Raw genomic sequence first — 18511 nt, forward strand, 5'->3', positions numbered from 1 at the left:
TTAGGTTTCTTTCTAAATCCTAGGCAAATGTGTCCATTAAAAAAAAAAGTTGCAATTCTGAAATCTGAACTCCATGAGTGGATATTATTCTGATGGGCTTGTAATCACATCACTTGCCCATGGAACACTGATTTGTGATCTACCCTGAAAAATACACAAATTTACTCTGAAGTAAGCTTTCTTGGGTTCAATGTACCTATGGTAAGTGATAGAAGGGGAGCAAAAGTGTCATTCTTTCCATTAAATATGTTTTGGCAGGAAAGGCGAAATGTTTTCGGCACACCTTCCCATTGTTTCTAATCATCACTTAAAGCTGGAGGCATGAGCATACTTTTTTATTTTTCAGAGTCTTGACATCTGGAGATACAACATTTACATTTATATTGAATATGCTTGCTTAATGAAATCACAATAACATATTGTGCTTTTAAGATTCCCTCAAAGATGTCCATTAGAAATCACATGTGTACTTTCTAAAGCATCATCCCAAAGAAACCAACTTTTATATACCATTTTCTAACATTCCTGTTACATGGTTTAGAATGCCTATGTCTCATTGAAACCAGTGGCCTTATTTCTTCAAAGGCCAGATCAACTCAAATCTTTATTGCTGTCAAAGACCAGCATAAATGAGGGTGGGGTACAACTTAAAAGGCCGCCAGAAACACTAATAAATTTCAGAGGCTTTCCTGGATGGTTAAAAAAAAAATCAAAGTAATCTAGCTACACCCAGAAACTTTATATAATGTCCCTTCTTCTTCCCAGCTTCATATTTTTTAAATCATGTGTTAACTTCAGACATCTTTCTCACACACATGAAAAGAAAACTTGGATAAATAGTTGGGTTAACACATGAATTGACATTGGAGGTAGAAACATATATGTCTATATTCCTATACATTATTTTGTTAAAGAAAGAACTCTAAAGATCTTGGGAGAGTAAAAATAACAAACCCACCCCCCCAAAAAAGCAACCCACTTCCATATTGCTGTGAGGAAAGTGACAAAGATGTGCCCATGAAATTACCAAGAATCAAGTTCAGTCTGGTGCCTTTAAGTCTACAGACCCTTTTTCTGAGGTCCATATTTCACAGACTGTATTTGCGGGAGGGAAATTCATGAAAATGGCATCTCTCTGCATCTATGAACTGTTCTAACCACTTGACCAAATGGTTAAAGACTGGAAGGGAAAGGATCCTCAGAGACACTCATCTTCCCCATGACTGATTCTCACCTATTGCTAGTCAAATGGGTCCCATGTTTAGGAGAGAAAAGGAGCCTCCTCTTTCTATCAAGATGTAATTTAGATAGAATAAAGGACATTTCTGTCTTCATATATTAATAAATCTAGCTTTTGCTTCAAATGCAATGCATTGAAAGTTTGTCTGCATTCATTACAGCTGAGCTAAGCCAATTTTCTGCATCCATCAATTTTATTATGAACTTTTTTTTAACAGAACATTTTGTCATTTATTCAGAATTTTTCAGCACACTGCTTATGTTCAAGAGCATACAGTATTGTCTAACGAGGGTGCCTATTGTGTATTAATCAAGAGTATTGAAAGTCGAAATTAATACAGGTGTTTATGCCTCAAAAAGTATATTTTGTTAAAGAAGTGACTTGCTGTTATAGAAAGTCACTATTTGGGGAGGGGGGACGAAGGAGAAAAAGAGGAAATGATCTATGATCAATTTTTCCTGTAGGAAGCAGGCTGAAAGGGGAAGCCTAAAGAGAGAGCATCAGATATTTTGGGGACAGGGGTGGGGTGATGTAGAGCATACACAAAACAGAAGGAATAAGGAGGAAGACCGTCACTTGTTATCTCTACTCCTGATTTCCATAGCAATCAGTAGAATAATAATGGTAAAAATGAATACTTCTAGAGATGTTTCTAACAGGTCAACTGGTTTATTTGTTCACATAATCATATCCCAACTTTTCTTACCTTATTCAGGGGCAAGCAGATAGGCTAGGCAAGCATTAACAGATGGTAAAGCATCTTAAAGCCAAGATGATGATGATGATAATGTTATCCATTCAGTCATGTCTGACTATTGGGCAATTCTACCGGCCAGGTCTCTCCACATCTTCTGATCTTGCACTATTTCTTTGAGTTTTTCTATGGCTGGTATCAGCTTTGATGGTGTCCAACCACCGTGTTTTTTGATGGCCTGCTTTCCTTTTACCACTAACTCTTCCAAACATAATTGCTTCCTCCTTAAAGCCAAGAAAATCAGGCAAATAATATATCATTCAGTTCAAATTTTGCTAGATTAGGTGATTTCAGAACAAAATCAAGACCCCAGGTTGAGCTTCCAGGCCCAGCATTCTGTATGAAGGATCCTACAGTAATTTGATATTCCTTACTACACCGCTCCATCTAGTTCAATACAAATCTGCTTATCCAAAATCAAATAATATATTCATCTACCTCTCATCTGTTTGCTTCAGTCTTTTCTCCCCTGGTGCCCAATAAATCTGGAAACCACCTGGAGAACCCTGGTCTGTTCTCACTTCAAGTACTCTCCAGGACCTGAGGGAGACAAAGGAGGTTTTTCCACATCTTGTACATGGTCTTTTATTGGAAATGCCACAGAATGAATGAGGAGCTACCTGGGTGCAAAGCACCATTGAGGCAATGATTTTTCCTAAGCCTTGTGATCGATCGATCAATCTTGAACTAAAAATAACCACTCTGGAATGAGAATTCTATATATTTATAAATATGTATTCTAACCTAAATAACAAAGCATCTTAGCATGAATGAGGCTAGATAGTTGCCAGATTTCATTTGGCCATGTGCTCTTCTATCTTTAAAAAGAAAAGTCATAAGGCTCTTTTAGATTAGGTATAGAGAAGCTGGTCACATTTGTTTTTGCTAATTCTCATTGTACCAACTCAGTTTGGTTTGGCTCCATTTATCTGCATGCTGGATTGTTGTTGTTTTTTTGGGGGGGTTGTGGATGTGCATGTTTCCCTTAACATATGCTTACGCACACTTCTGCTGTTTGTTAGCACATTTTTCTTAACCCAAAATTGTTCCCTATTTACTTTTTTAGCACATGTTCCCTTTGTCTGTGCATTTTGGGTCCATCTGTCTGAACTTGGGACCACATCACAACTTCTTGACATTTTCCATGTTTGTATGCCTTCCAATTCACCATCAGATCAATAGAGGGGAGGAATAATAAATTGTTGACAAAAGCCAGCTTGAATTTTCAGTCATGCCATCTTTAGGACAACTTACTATTGCAGTCTCAAGAGTATGCAACACTTACTTGAACTTGTAAACATTAAGTACTGTATCTGAGAAAGGAAGACATGAACGCTGAATGGTGGAAGTAGCACACTGAAATATCTTACAGTGCCAGGTAGTCTCAGCAAAGCGTAGATGCTTTTGAAACTGTGAGCTGTAAGGACAGCATTTAGTATGCCAAATTGGAATGGCTGAGTAGGAAAATAGCTCTTTAATCTAAAAGGCTTTGCTAGCACCCAGGAATATTGGTTTCAAAGCTTCAACTTCAGAGACCTCCACTACAAATCTCATTCTTTTTTTCAGTGGCCTCCCTTTTTCTTTCCTTTCCTAGCCTCTCTTCATCAGATTGTGTTTTCCTGCTGTTTATTTGTTTATATCTTTGCTGCTAGAGGCATGCAGTGGGAGGGGGAGGGATTAGGACCGAAGCACTTTGGCATATTAAACTTGCCATTTGTTATTAATATAATTTGCAGAAGTTACTAGAAGTCCAAAGCCATTCACGAGAGGTTTTTTTTTTTTTAATTCCACTAGAAACCACAAGATAATAAGAGGAGGCTCCAAGAGAGGTGTGGATTGCCCACAAGAGGTCTGAACGACAACATGTATTTTTACTGGAAGTCTGCTTACTAGCCAAAACCTTTGGAAAGTCATGACACTAATTTGGCAAGGCACTATCTCCGTCTGCTTCACTGAAAACATCTTAGACAGCCTAATAAATAAAATGCACTTCGTTTTTTGGGGTTTTCAACTTGTCTTTCTCTTGGCCTGCAGTCTGTCAGCAGGCAGAGATTAGAGAATTGACTGTAGCTTAGCAAATTTGGTTCGAGAGAAATCAGAGAGGTAGCAGAGGATAGGAGTGTATCTCCTTTCCAGCCACCCCGGTGTTGAAATATTGCCAACAAATGCATTAAATGCAAACCAAACAAAACCTCATCACCCCACCATATACAAAGTTTTTGAGTTTCTGCTCTGGGAAGTCTGCTGTAAAATATCAAGAATTATTTCAAAGGAAGGACCAAGCTTAGAACTTAAAAAAAAATAATACCCCAAACCAGTGGTGGGATTCAAATATGTGAACAACCGGTTCTCTGTGTGGATGCCACTTCCGGAAGTCCATTCTGGGCCTGGGCAATAAAAAAATTAGCTACCAGTTCTGCCGAAGTGGTGCGAGCTGGCTGAATCCCACCACTGCCCCAAACCAATGCAGGAAGTATATTTCTCACAAAACAGGCTTTTTTTATAGCTAGATTTGAAATGGCGGAGTGCCAAAATTATCTTAGCACTACTGAGACGTGAGGATTCCTTGGTGTCTCAAGTGCTTACCCAGATAAGAAACTTTCCCTGAATTTATTCTTCTTCTGATACCAGTTTTTCACTTGGCAGAATCGTTTTTAATTCCTGCCAATGCAGAGATTCATGAGCTCTGACATTGGTAAAATAGTCTCTTGTTTTCTTTCTGTTGCAGGCAGTATTGTTCTTCTTTTTTTCACTTTGCCTCATCCGGCATTCCCATTGTCATTTAATCATGAAACTGATGGAACAAGTTGCATTTTCTGAAGGTCTACGAGAAACTACAATCTTATGGTCTACAAGAGATGATTATAAAAGGAGGCACAAGGATATAAAGAGATGTGTGAGGAATCAGGAAAACAAATGTGATGAATATCTATGAAGATTCTCAATCATCCAGGTCATGGTTGTCCCAAAGGTGGTTTTTCAGGAGGCAACTGGACTTTCTTATTTTTCTTTGAAGATGTTTCACTTCTCATCCAAGAAGCTTCTTCACCTCTAACTGGATGGTGGGGAATGGAAGAATTGGGACAAATGTGATGAGGTGAGCTGATTAGAGTAAGAATCCATGTATATATGGCTCTGGAATATGATTCCAGAGAATGGCTCTGTAGGATACAAAACTTCAATTTTATAGACCTTTACCTACCAGCCACCTTGCATCTTGGTATATTAGACTTCATGATAACTACCTCCTGTGTGGGTCTCCAGCCTCTGTGTTGTAGCTTCGATGTGTATTGTTATTTAGCATGGAGAAGGGGGAAGTGGAGGAAGAAAGGTCTCTTGTCTACTTTCCTGTCAGTGATTGAGAGGCTAGCCAATGGAAGAGGAAACTATTTTGGCAGATGAGATTTAGAGGAATGGCTTTGGGAAATGGAAATTCTTCTCCAGCCTGGAAGCTGGTCCTAAAGGGAGAACCTTTCAGAGGTGTTAAAAATTAGCCCTTCCTTTCAACCAAGCATATACATCCTTCCCCCTCCTCCTTCCCAAGTTCATATTGAAGACGGCATTGTAAAATCTTTGTCAGAAAATTGACAGTTTCCATGAGAAGGCTAATTTCTTCTACAGTTACTAAATAAGGATATTGTAAACCCATCTCCATCAGAAAAGTATCTGTTAGGGGGGGAAAACCCTCAGTAACCTGAAACATTTACAAAATCTGTTTCTCACTGGCAAAAGATTTAGAACTACTCTTAACACTGCTTTGCTATCTGATCAAATTGGGATTGTCAGGAGATAGAAAACAGCTGGAGACAAAACTGTAAGAATGAAAACACAGAAAACTACTATTCCTAGCTGTGTGATTATTTGGCTCAGTTTGAAGCACATTTATTGGTGTATTAGCTTAGCTTCTACAAGAAACAAGAGTGCATGTGTAAAAATACTTTTGACGTTGCAAAAACCATACAGTTGTGAAAATAGGATACTTGGTGATAATATTCTTACATGCTCTACACTTCTGAATGGCAAGCCATTCTTGGAAAAAAACATTTCCGAGTGTAGTCATTTACTATGGATTTAAGTACACTACAGAGTGATGAATTAAATCTTTTTAAATGGAGTGTTATGCAAACAACCAAAAGCAGAAGCAGGTGCAGAACTGACCAGAGATTTGCAAGCAGGAATATTGGAGATGTCCACCTGTAAAAACTCAACATTTTTTTTAAAAAAATATCACATTTGTTTCTCTCCCCACTCCTGCTTTTTGATTAATGGAACTAACAGGAAGTTCTGTTTTAGGAAGTTAGAGGAAAGGGAAGATTCCATCACCGTAGCTAGCTATACTTTGCAGATAAGTAACTTAAACTTTCTTCTGATTCCCTGAAAATACTCAGACTCATTCAGATACTTCCAAGCTGAAGCAAGTCTAACCTCAAACTCACAAGCACTATTGAGGTCAACAGTTGTTTAGAACATACCTGGGGTATGATTTTTTTTCACCATGGTCTATGGACTGGAACCTTCAGTATACCAAGATAAGAAGATGGCTCAGCATTGGACTTACCAGAAGCAAGAATCTGATGTTTATATAAACATCTGGCCACACCTGAAGAAGAGAAGAAAGCAGGAAAATAAAACTTTTTTTTTCTAATTGCAAAGTAAAGCAGTATCTCAATATTTTCAGCTCCGCTGGCAGCTTGGGAGTTCGTTTGCCTTCCAAAGGCCAATGAGACAGCAGAGTAACATAAATAAAAACAGAAATCAGTAGGAGGAAAAATTATATTACTATGTCCCAGTGCTGAGGCATTAGCAAGTTTTTATTATTATTTATTTATTTATTTATTTATTTTTATTATTTTATGTGCAATGATATCCTTGGGCTCCAACAGTTTTGGGAGGATGGTAGGAAACATCCTGAAATGGTAGTTGTTTTTGGGGGGGTGGCTATTAAATAATTTTGTAGTAAGAAAATCTTCAATGACAATAATTTTATGAAGACACCCATTCCTTGTACACAAAGTTCCAGGTGTACCTCCCTGCATTTGTTATTAAAATATACTTGGGTTCTGCATTAGTTTTTCACAAAATTTAATACTGCCTCTGCTAATGAACCTCTTATTCAGGAAATGTCCATAATCATCGAGAATGTTTTTGTCCAAGTCTGATCAATCATTCACAGACAGAAATCCAGCCAAGCTCAGAACCATATTACATCTTCTGGGTAGCTCCTTAAGTACAAACATAGCTTCCGGAAACAACAGACTGCTTGGCTGTGCCCACACCTGCTCATGTGACTTGATGATCCTCCAGCTGGTTCTGTCTGCACTAAATTATAGGTCATAATAGCTTTGGTTTCACATCACTGCAAGACTAAGCCAAGATTTCATGCAGTTGGACAGAACCCAAAAGCCTGGCAGTGCTTTTCTGCAGCTATCGTGCAGCAAGGAAAATCTTTTATTTGTTTTGCACGGATCAACACATGATGTTCAAGTGAACTGCTACCAGATGCAACTTCCCTGCAAAGCATGTGGAAATGCCAAATCAGACTTTCAAAAGTGGCATCAGGTTCTTTCTAGTGTACTTGATTATCATGTTTGACTAAAGATTATTGATAGATGCATAGATGGATATATAGAGATAGAGTGATAGTGATAGTGATGATAGAGAAAGAGATTAGATAGTTTAGATAGATAATAGATGATAACAGTGCTTTTTTTGTAAAAAAAAAAAAAAAAAAAAAAGGTGCCAGAACTCACACTTGTCATACAACCCACTTTGCCTACCCTACAAGATTCCATCCAAAAAAGGTGCCGGAACTCTGTTCTGGGTGTTCTATGACAAAAAAAAGCCCTGGATGATAGACAGACAGATAGATATGTTAAGCCACAACCCTAGATGTTAACAAATGATTAATAAGGCTTGCAGAGCTACTGAAAAGGGCCCCAGAAATAGTTAAGCTGACAGATGTTTCAGATGATTGCATGACACCACACTACTTCCTTCCCTATTTAAGTGGGAATGGACTTATTTTTTCTGGATCACATTCAAATAGGTAATGAAATCAGGGCTGCTTTAGCTTTTAGTTTGTAAAGCACAGGAGGAGGTTTCAAGAGACATGGCTGATGCAGAGGATGTTTTATTGAAGAACTCTCTGATTATGAAAAACCATCAAATCATCTCATGTCTTCATCCCATCAAGCTACAGTACTTATGATATTGTGGACTTAAAGTTTATATGCTTTCTCTGGGTAGAAAATTAATCTTTCATGGTTTAATTCCACATTTTTATTGTCATTGCGATAAATTCTAAAATATTATTTTCTCTTAGTATGTTTTATGTAAAATATACAGAGAGAGAGAGAGAGAGAGAGAGAGAGAGAGAGAGAGAGAGAGAGAGAGAGAGAGAGAGAGAGAGAGAGAGAGAGATATCACATGTGTGTAGGAGAATAAGGATGAGGAAACAAGACTAGGCAAGAAAAGCAGATTAAGGTTTTTTTTCTGCTTAAACTGAAAAACAAAATGGCAGCTTATCCTGCCTCTGCTCCTTCACTGAAGCCAAATGGATCATCACAGGATTTATTTCATCAGTGACAAGATGGCTGAAGTCTCTATTTATTATTCCGATATTAGTATGCTATCTCATCTGTGTGACTCAGGGTAGCTTACAAACAGTTAACCATTAGGCATGAAAGTACAAGACTACCACAAGATAGCCCTCATGGCTCACACACCACCATCTTTCAACCCCTTCCCACCTTTTCCTATCCCCTCCCATGCAATGTCTGAGATAACCACCTGATCTGCCGAATTGGTTGGCAGACCTAAGTGAGAGAAAAAGACAGCAAAAATGAATCATAACATCGTTCGTCAATCTACATTTTCTGGGTGCTTTCCTAATCCAAGTGTATCAGGAAACCATGGGTTGTTTTTGTTTTGTTTTTTTCTTTTTTAAAGTGAATCATCTGTGGGTAGAAAAAAATTATGGGTTTAAATTATAAGGGTGGTGGGAAAGTCTGTGAATTCGAAATAACTTTACATACTTAATTTGCAGTTTGGGACATATTGAAAAACCTTGAAACCCACTGAGTGCACTCATCCCAACTACTGAACCTGGCCCCAGTTAATAGATTTAAGACCAGATGGGATGTTGATTGAGGGAACTTTCAGAGGCAAGGCAATGATGATGTCTTTATTCCCATCTTTTCCCAGTCCAAACCCTTGGTTACTATCAGAAAATAGCAGCCACCGGGGGGGGGGGGGGAAGAATGCAACAGCATGAGTCACAGTCACTATTCCTTTTCCCACTACACAGCCCTGAGTGGAAGACAACTTTGGAGGGGCTGTAGACAGCAGGACTTGGGCCTGGCCTGGGAATGCAGAAGAAATGATACCTTCTTCGAGGCAAGCTCTTTAATAGTTTATCTCTACTTGGCGAGTTTCTCAACATCGAGTGTTTCTAATCAGCCTCCTCCTTCCCCCCTCCTGCACACCCAGCTCCCATATAAACCTCCTAAGTTGGATCTGGAATTTGTCACTTCTTGTTTTTCCGCTCTGAAAGAACTGCGAATGTATGTGAAAGGCCCGTCTTGCTTTGCATTTTGGAAAATTAAAACTGATTGCCTCCGTGTTTCACACAAATGGACTTGAAAAACTAAAGAGGGTTTGGGGAAGAAAAGGAAAGAAAAAAAGAATCCTAGAAGATAAGATTGATTTTGGTTCACAGGAGGGGATATCAAATGTTCCAACCCAAGAAGGAGATGGAGCGTCAAAAATAATGAAAAAAAAGAAGTTAGGTGGTTAAAATTATATGTGCACTTTCATATCTTATTTTTCCATGTTTTGCAGCCTCAGCAAACTTTTCCCTGTTCTTTACTCTTATTAGCATGGTTCAGAGACAAAATACATCTGTACGCTTTCTAGAAGTATTGATTTGCTATTAAGTTGCACTTTTTAAAGGGGGCTGTAATCAAACCTGTCTTCAAGTGTTATAATTCCAGAAGGCCCTACTCCTCTCAGCACAGCAGAGCTGGCTAAAGGCCACATCTTTGCGTGTTGGATATTGGGAAACATTTGTGACGAGTCAAAACTCCTGAGGCATAATAATTGCAGGTTGGTTAATAACTGGGACTGAAATTAGTTATTTGAATTTTATGTATAAAATGTTAATGTGCACTTTTTCAAAATAAGCTGTTGCTTGTTTTGAGCAGCTTACCAACATTAGGGGACTGGAGGCTAAAGCATATAAGGAACGGTTGCTGGAATTGGGTATGTCTAGTTTAATGAAGAGAAGGGCGAGGGGAGACATGATAGCAGTGTTCCAATACCTCAGGGGCTGCCACAAAGAAGAGGGAGTCAAGCTATTTTCCAAAGCGCCTGAAGGCAACGGGTGGAAACTAATCAAGGAGAGAAGCAACCTAGAACTAAGGAGAAACTTCCTGACAGCTAGAACAATTAACCAGTGGAACAACCTGCCTCCAGAAGTGGTGAACACGCCAACACTAGAAGTTTTAAGAAGAGACTGGACAGCCATTTGTCTGAAATGGTACTATAGGGTTTCCTGCCTGAGCAGGGGGTTGGACTAGATGACCTCCAAGGTCCCTTCCAACTTTATCATTATTATTATTATTATTATTATTATTATTATTATTATTATTATTATTATTATTATTATTATATTTCACTGAAAGTCTCTCTTGGAGGGAGATAGGCGGTTCAGAAATGCAAAAATATAAATGTAAAATAGCCATCTAAAAATATAAACTAAAATCGTCAGCAGAAGTAAATCAGAAATTGATTTCATTAAATGAAAGGTCTCAGTGCGGCATAACATTTGTTAGTGTGGAATTCCGAAGCCCCCTTTCCACAACTGATGCTCTAGAGTCTAGACAGTAAAAGAAAGCAAATGCCTTCCTATTATGAGTCTTTCCACCACAGCTATAACTATGATTTTCCCATCTGTACTTCTTTTGTCTGGATCAATGTTCCCTGGGCTTTGTCTCTGCTGAACAACACAGAGATCATACCCAAAGGTAAAGAAACTCATCACCATAAAATGATAATGAAAAGAAAGTTTGAGAAGTCTGGCTTAAAGTAGGAGTTAAGTCTTGTCTGAGTCAGCTTTTACTCCTGATGAGTTCATCAATACATCTGTGTAGGTTTCTTGGCAATACTATGGAAGTTATTTGCCACCTTCTGCGATGTTTTGCAACTTTCCAGTTTAGTCTATAACCCTGGGATTTCCTCATAATTTCCCAATATTAATTGGCTCTGTTTAGGGAGAACCAGTTTGGTGTAGGCACTGGTTTAGAAACCTGAAGATTGTGGGTTCTCCTTTGGCCTTAGGTATGAAGTTAGTGACTTTGGACCAATACCTCTCTTTGAGCCCTAGGAAGATGGCAATGGCAAACTATGTATGAAAATGTTACCAAGAAAACTTGTCCAGACAGTTGCCAAAAGTCAAGACTGACCTAAAATCATGTGTATGTCTATGTGTCTGTATGTGCATGTGTATATGCATATATGTCTGCTTAGACCTTTGAAATAAATCAAGGAGTGAACAATTGCAGGCTATATATATTATATATGGCAAAAAAATAACCCAGAGCAACTGGGTAAATTTGTGTTCTTTGGTAAAAATTTACTAAAGATGAGAAAATGAATGAAGAAATTCTAAGATATGCAAATGGTAGTACAAAGGTAACGAATAAGTGCTGTGAGGAATTAAAATTTGTCAGAAAAAGCAAAAGCAAATATTATAAGCTACTTAATTATATGGAAGAGAAAGTTGGATGTGGAAGGAGAAATATACAGTAAAAGGAAGTTGAATAGTTGAATGATCAGTGCAAAAGAGGTGCATTGAGATGATTTGGTCATATAAATTAGGACCTAATTGCAAAATCAATATATGAAGGAAAACAAAATGAGCTGAGAAGAAGGAGATAACCAAGAAAATAATAACTGAGTGAAGTTGACCAAATCCTGGGGAAAAAAGAGGTAAGTTTAAAGAACAAAAGTCAATGCACGTAATAGTGTATGAACATGGTAGAAGTGGGCTGGTTTGCAGAGATAGGAAGATATCACAAAATTTACTGAATGACTGATGCAAAGTAGATTTAGTTGGATTTTCTTTTCTTCTGCCTGTAATTTAATTTTATTAAATTTTATTTTTCTCATATTTTTTCCTCTTTCTTAGCCTTTATAGTGAATAATTTCCTCTGATGCATTTATATAGTTTCCCTGATGCATTTTATTTCATAGATTTAAATAATGATTCTCCAACAAACTCTACATGAAAATTGTATCTTTCATATTTGACAATTATATTGAGGCCTAGGAGGTGGCAACCTCAAAACTCATATGATACACTCAATAATGACTTTAATTTTCCTTAAAAACAGGGACAGAAAACTTTTCATCAAAGCTGGAATTCTCCTGGAAGTAACCAGTCTGATTGCAGTTTACAAAGACACCAATTATTGGGGCGGAAATGGAAAAAATCCCAAATCACACCCGCCAAGGAAAGATTGTGTCTGTTCATCCCATCCCATTCAACACATGTTTGGCTTTCCACCAGCATCTACAACCTTACTAATTATCTTAACTAAATTAATCTTCACTTCTTAACACATTTATTTCTCCATTGTTACTGGCATCAGAAAATCATATTCGGTTCTTTTTCACTTGGCTGATATACCAATAGTTGAGCAATAGACAAAAATGGGTAGAATTTGCCAGAGCTCTGTGGACTGGCTTGAAAATAACTGAGAACTACACACGATTAATGAATCAGGGGGTGCCAATATGAGCCATGAAAAAAGAGCACAGTCCAAATTGTGTCAGCCAGAATGGAGTATTATCCTCCTAATAATGTGAGCCCTCTCCCTCATGAAAGCAATCCTTTCCCTCAGTTTCCATTTTGTACAGAATTTTGCAGGAGATGGAACAGCATCATTTGTAAAGCCCTCCATCATTCATTCATCTAAATATTTTGTTTTTCTTTCCTTCCATATTCCTGGGGAAAAAATCTGATTAGCAGTTTTTGGGCACCTATAAAATCAAATCTTTTTTATGATTACAGAGGGGAAAAAAGAGTCAGATTTGCTTTTAAATAAGTGGAAACTGGCTTGGTGAAATTTTTAATATAAACCTGAAGACGCTTTCGCTCTATAATTATGTAGAAGCTATAAGAAGGTCCTTATTAAGCCAGATATCATCTAGTCCTGATGAAAGCATATGGCCTGAACAATGACTCAGCTAGGGCTGGACCTATTGATTGGACCTTTGCAAGGGAAGTTAATCTGGATTTACCGACTACATTTTTTGCTCATATTTTGCTTTAAACTATCAGATATATAGGAACAGCTATAAACATGGGGTGACAATAAGGTGGGGAAAAGAGCAAGCGAATTCAGGGGTTTGCAACTGAAATAATATAAAAAACAATTAAAGAGGGTGTATTCTTGGTGAAGGAAGAGTGTAAAGACCTGACAGACTCAGTCACCCACTCATAGTTTTCCTGAACTTTTCTACCCCTTTCTCCAATAGTCTTTTTGTACAAAAACACTTTTTTTCCCCTCTCCATTCCATGCCTCTCCCTCTTTTCATAGTTCATATTCCCAGGCCCTTAGAAAAAGCTATTATACAGTTCTCCCTCCTACTAATGATACATGTCTTCACGTATTTTGCATAGCTGAGGACCACACATTACTAAATCCCCAGATGAAACACAGATCTCATTCTCACGAACAGCTTCTCCCCACCCCACCCCACCCTAATATACTCCTGGTTCAGTTCCGTGGGGAGGAACACCTTTGTTAGACCTCTCAGAGTATGGAAGACCACAAAACCCTAAGAGTTGTTAACTGCAAAGCAGAATCACTGTTGTTAGACCACTAATCTTACCTTGCATGGTGCCTTTTATCTGTTGTTGTTGCCTTCAGTGATATGAGGGATGTTCAGTCACTGCCTGGGACTTGCTTTATCTGATTACTTATATATTTTCATTTGTCCTGTCCAGGGCTTTTTCCACAATACTTCAAAAAAGGAAAAAAAATGAATCCAAGAAACTACAGACCTATCAGCCTGACCTCAATACCTGGGAAGATTCTGGAAAAGATAATCAAGCAACAAATCAGTGAACACCTAGAGGCAAACAAAGTCATTACCAAAAGCCATCATGGGTTTGTCAAAAACAGATCATGCCAGACAAATCTTATTGCATTCTTTGAACAGGTGACAAAATTAGTGAACCACAGGAATGCTGTGGATATAATTTACTTCGACTTCAGTAAGGCATTTGATAAAGTAGACCACAACCTACTATTTGATAAGATAGAAAAATATGGGTTAGATAGCATCACCAGCAGATGGATTCGTATCTGGCTGACCAGCTGTACTTAGCGTGTGATTCTCAATAGAACTGCATCTACATGGAGGGAAGTGTGTAGTGGGGTGCCCCAGGGCGGTGTTCAGTATTTTGGATTTGAAGGCAATGTAGCACCTTTCTACAATTCCTGAAGGCAGCCACACCTTTTATCACACACTTAATTGCACAAGAGGATTTTCCGTGCTGTCACTGATCATTGCTAATAATTACACTATTGCCAATAATTCATAACAGTAAATAAAATGCTATACATAGGATGATGAGCAAAGGCCAAAATAGCCTCTAATTTTGGGCAAATTCAGAATATTGGACTGATCTGATGGATAGCCAACACACATTTAAAAATTAAACTGGAAATGGGCTGGACCCAGGGGGAGGTTCTCTCGCCCTGACCATAGATCTTAAAAACCTCAGTCTTTATTGTGACGTCTCTTGATATTATTTCTCTCTCTCTCTCCCTCCCTCCCTCTCTCTCTCTCTCTCTCTCTCTGTCTCACACACACACACACACACACAGGTCATGCAATTGTTCAGGCTAGAGAGCTGTCAGAGTCACCACATTCTGATTTAAATCCTAAAGATTCTAGGAATCAAGGAAAACAGAGTTCCCTTTGTTCCAGCATATTTACAGATTTTTGTCTTACAATAACTGAGTTGAGAAATATTCATCTAATCTTCTAGTCAAAAGATAAAATTTCCTTCAAGTCAAGATCAATGATGGTGACTTCATGGGCAAGACCATGCAGGTTTTCTTCAAAAACATATAGAGGTGTGTCATCTTGCGGGACAAGTTTTGACATCTCCTTGACATCTATTCTACAGCCCTGGTATTCCCTGGAGATCAACCTATCTAAGTAATAACCAAGCCCAACTTTGCTTAGTTTCTCAGAGCAGATGTATCAGTCAGATGCCAATGCCCACTGAGGATCCTTCGTATGCTTCGTAGTATGCTTCAATTTCTTTGTCATGAACACTACTTTGTAAATTCTAACCACGACCACAAATCCATATAATACACTGGTTATATAAATACACAGGTCCACTCTGAGTTAGTTCAGAGTATGTTCTTTTCCCCACGATAAGGAAAGATAAATAAAAACTGATAAATAAGGCTCAGCGGAGAGAACGTCCCTGGGCATCCATTCTACATTTTTCTAGAGTCTATAGTTCATGGGGAAAAGCACTCTTATCAAGGATAGATTACTTTAAAACATTCTTAAATTAACCCAGAGCAAGCTGAACAGGGCAAAGAGCTTCATTGGTTAAAGCTTTTTTCTCATTCCTGAAAATAACACTTCTCATTTTCTGGGAAATGCAACATGACCGCTTTTAATTAAAAGCAACAACAAAGTAAGAAAAGGGGCAATTTTACTTGGGTGAAGGAGATTTTTATTCTGGTTTTAGATAGTATCCTATTGAAATCTATGGATTTCGTAAACAAGACAGAAATGGAGATTTTTAAAAAAATAATAATAAATGTGGGTAAAGATGAATCTGGTTCATCCATCCTGTCTAAGCCACCCCATTCACTGGCATTCCAGTACTGAATAAGAAGATTGCCCAGGATTAGGATTGGGATGCAGGCATTTGCTGAGATCTGCACCCTTGCAGTGGATCCCTCTTCAAGAACCCCCCGACTTCTATGGCTTCTCCTCCTTATGATTGGGACCTGGTTGTGTGATATCACCTCCCTTAGCAGGCAGGCAAGAGTGTTTTTCTCCTTATTCATACAACAGCTCTCCTGACTGCTATCCGATCTGTGGCAGTAATAAAGCAGAAGAGGAAAAGCAATTAGCAAGAACAATATGGTAGGTGCACATTAAATAGAGAAACCCGAAAGAGGTTTCCTTGCTTAATGGAGCCCCCAAACTTGCAGCTGTCATGACTTCTGTGAAAAATGGACCCTGTTCGTGCAGCAGTAAGGCACAGAGTCTCGTAAATGAGTCCTCCACACAGACAAAGGCAGACCATATGATTAAACAGGCATGCGAGCATAGGTGTCTCTATGGTGATTATGCGATTTGCATCGGTTGTGTTGTGATCTGAAAGATGTACATTATGTCATTTGCATAATGACTTATGATGTGCAAATGTTCCCCTTTCTCCTTTGCAACAGACATGCATGCGTAAGATGTAGACATAATGATAAATAATGGAATGGATCATTTCACTACTCTAAAATAATATATCATTGGGATAAAATACTTTTTTTGTCTTAGAAATTATTTAGCTGGAACACAACTTCTGTTCTCTCCTGTATGTCCGATTAATTCTGATAAAGGACAGGCCTAGCATTAATGGTTTCATAGTAGCTAATAATGTAGTCAAGGGGAACCCTTTTCCACCTATGATTCCATTTATTTGCAGCTGTGCAAAGTGCAGTCTTCCACTTCAGCACTATAAGCAGGAAAATGGGATAAATATATACGGATTTCCTATATTGCCTTGTTGAGAGGAGTATATCCATCTCAGAAGATCTCTTTCTCCTTCTCTCTCCTAAATTATAACTTTTCATCCTTTTTATTGGTATGCTTTCCATGATCATAAAAAGAGAAAAGGGGGCTATGCTAGATTGGGCCAAAGGTTATCTAACTAGTCAGACATTTGGCTCTTAACATTCAGGGTGATGCCAGTGGGGAGGGGGGAAAGGGCATTAGTAGAACAGTGTAGTATCTTCTCTGGCCCACATTCCTCAGCAAATGGTATTCAGAAGCATATTGCCTCTGTCCCCAACCAAGGTAATAAATGTCATCATGACTAAAAACCATTGATAACCTGACCTTCTAAGGAATAACTAACAGGGCTTTGCACATGTCAAAAATGATTGCAGAGATTTGGCTTAGGCCTTGCATAAGCATGGCCATTTTTATGCCAAACTTTACAGCAAGTGGCCTTGCAACCAAGCCCAAAACAAATAAAACAAAACATGATGACTGTCTTAAGCACTGCATTGCCTTTAACCAATTGACTCTTTAAAGTAGCTGCAGCTTTTTTCCAAGTCTGGCTAGAACACGGGTGTCAAACTCGCGACGTCATGTGATGTGTCACGACGTATCGTGACTCTTTCCCCATTGCCGGCAATGGGGTGGGTGTGGTTTTAGCAGGACACATCTGGCCTGCGGGCCGGCAGTTTGACACCCTGGGATAGAAGCTTCAAGGAAAGGCAGCTGTTTTAATGATAAGCAGAAAAGAGCTATGTTCACATGAAGTTCAAAGCACTTCTTCTGAAATACTTTTAAAACTATCCAGGTTTCTTGCAATCTTAACAACCTGACTTGAGTAATTCCATACTTTGGCTTCATCACTATGCGACAAATTGCTTCCCCTTGTACCTAGAAGTTCTCCATACTGACTTGAAGAGGGCCATCCTGAAGGAAAGAATTTACAGAGGTTGATTAGACCATAAAACATATAATTAAAAACCATTAGGAAATTAATGGAAGATTTCTTACCATACTTACATGTGCTAATTGGTTTATTATTGCAAGAATATCTGTGTCGTATCCATTCATTGTTCTGCTATTTATTGCTGTCTCTAGGTGATTTCCATTGTTTCTGGTGCTTCTTGTTAATGTCCTCTCCTTTTCAACAATGGCTCTGTATATTCAATATAATATGTCCATACTATAATCAGGGCATTTGATGAAATGGACTGATCCCCAGAGATTATGCAATACTAATTGTATTATTCTTTACATGTTATGAGATTCTTTCTGATATCTGTTGAAGGAATAGCAATCTAAGATATGCCACCCAAATATGCCATTTAGAAGACTTTAGCAACTAACAGTTTGGCTCACCAACCATCCCACCAATCAATGTATGTTAGATTTTGGTCCCAGTGTTACCCTGAACCATAACCTGAACATACCTTGAATCAAGGATCATTTTTGTGATCTTTGGAACCAAGTGCACATGCGGGTGCTCAAATTATATGGGGAAAGACGAATCCACATAATTATCTCAACTTTCACATCAGTCCTTTTGCTGCTGTCTCAAAAGAAAATTGGGAAAGACAACTGGCCAAAAAGAAGATAATCAAACTGGGGCTCATGGGTTTCTCTATAGATTCACCTTAGATTTCTCCCTGATAATTTGAAGTAGGTAATTCCATGCTCTGGAATCCTGCAAGTGACTA

The sequence above is a fragment of the Protobothrops mucrosquamatus genome, unplaced genomic scaffold (assembly GCF_001527695.2).
Source record: "Protobothrops mucrosquamatus isolate PMUCROS unplaced genomic scaffold, P.Mucros_1.0 scaffold273, whole genome shotgun sequence".
Lineage (NCBI taxonomy): Eukaryota > Metazoa > Chordata > Lepidosauria > Squamata > Viperidae > Protobothrops > Protobothrops mucrosquamatus.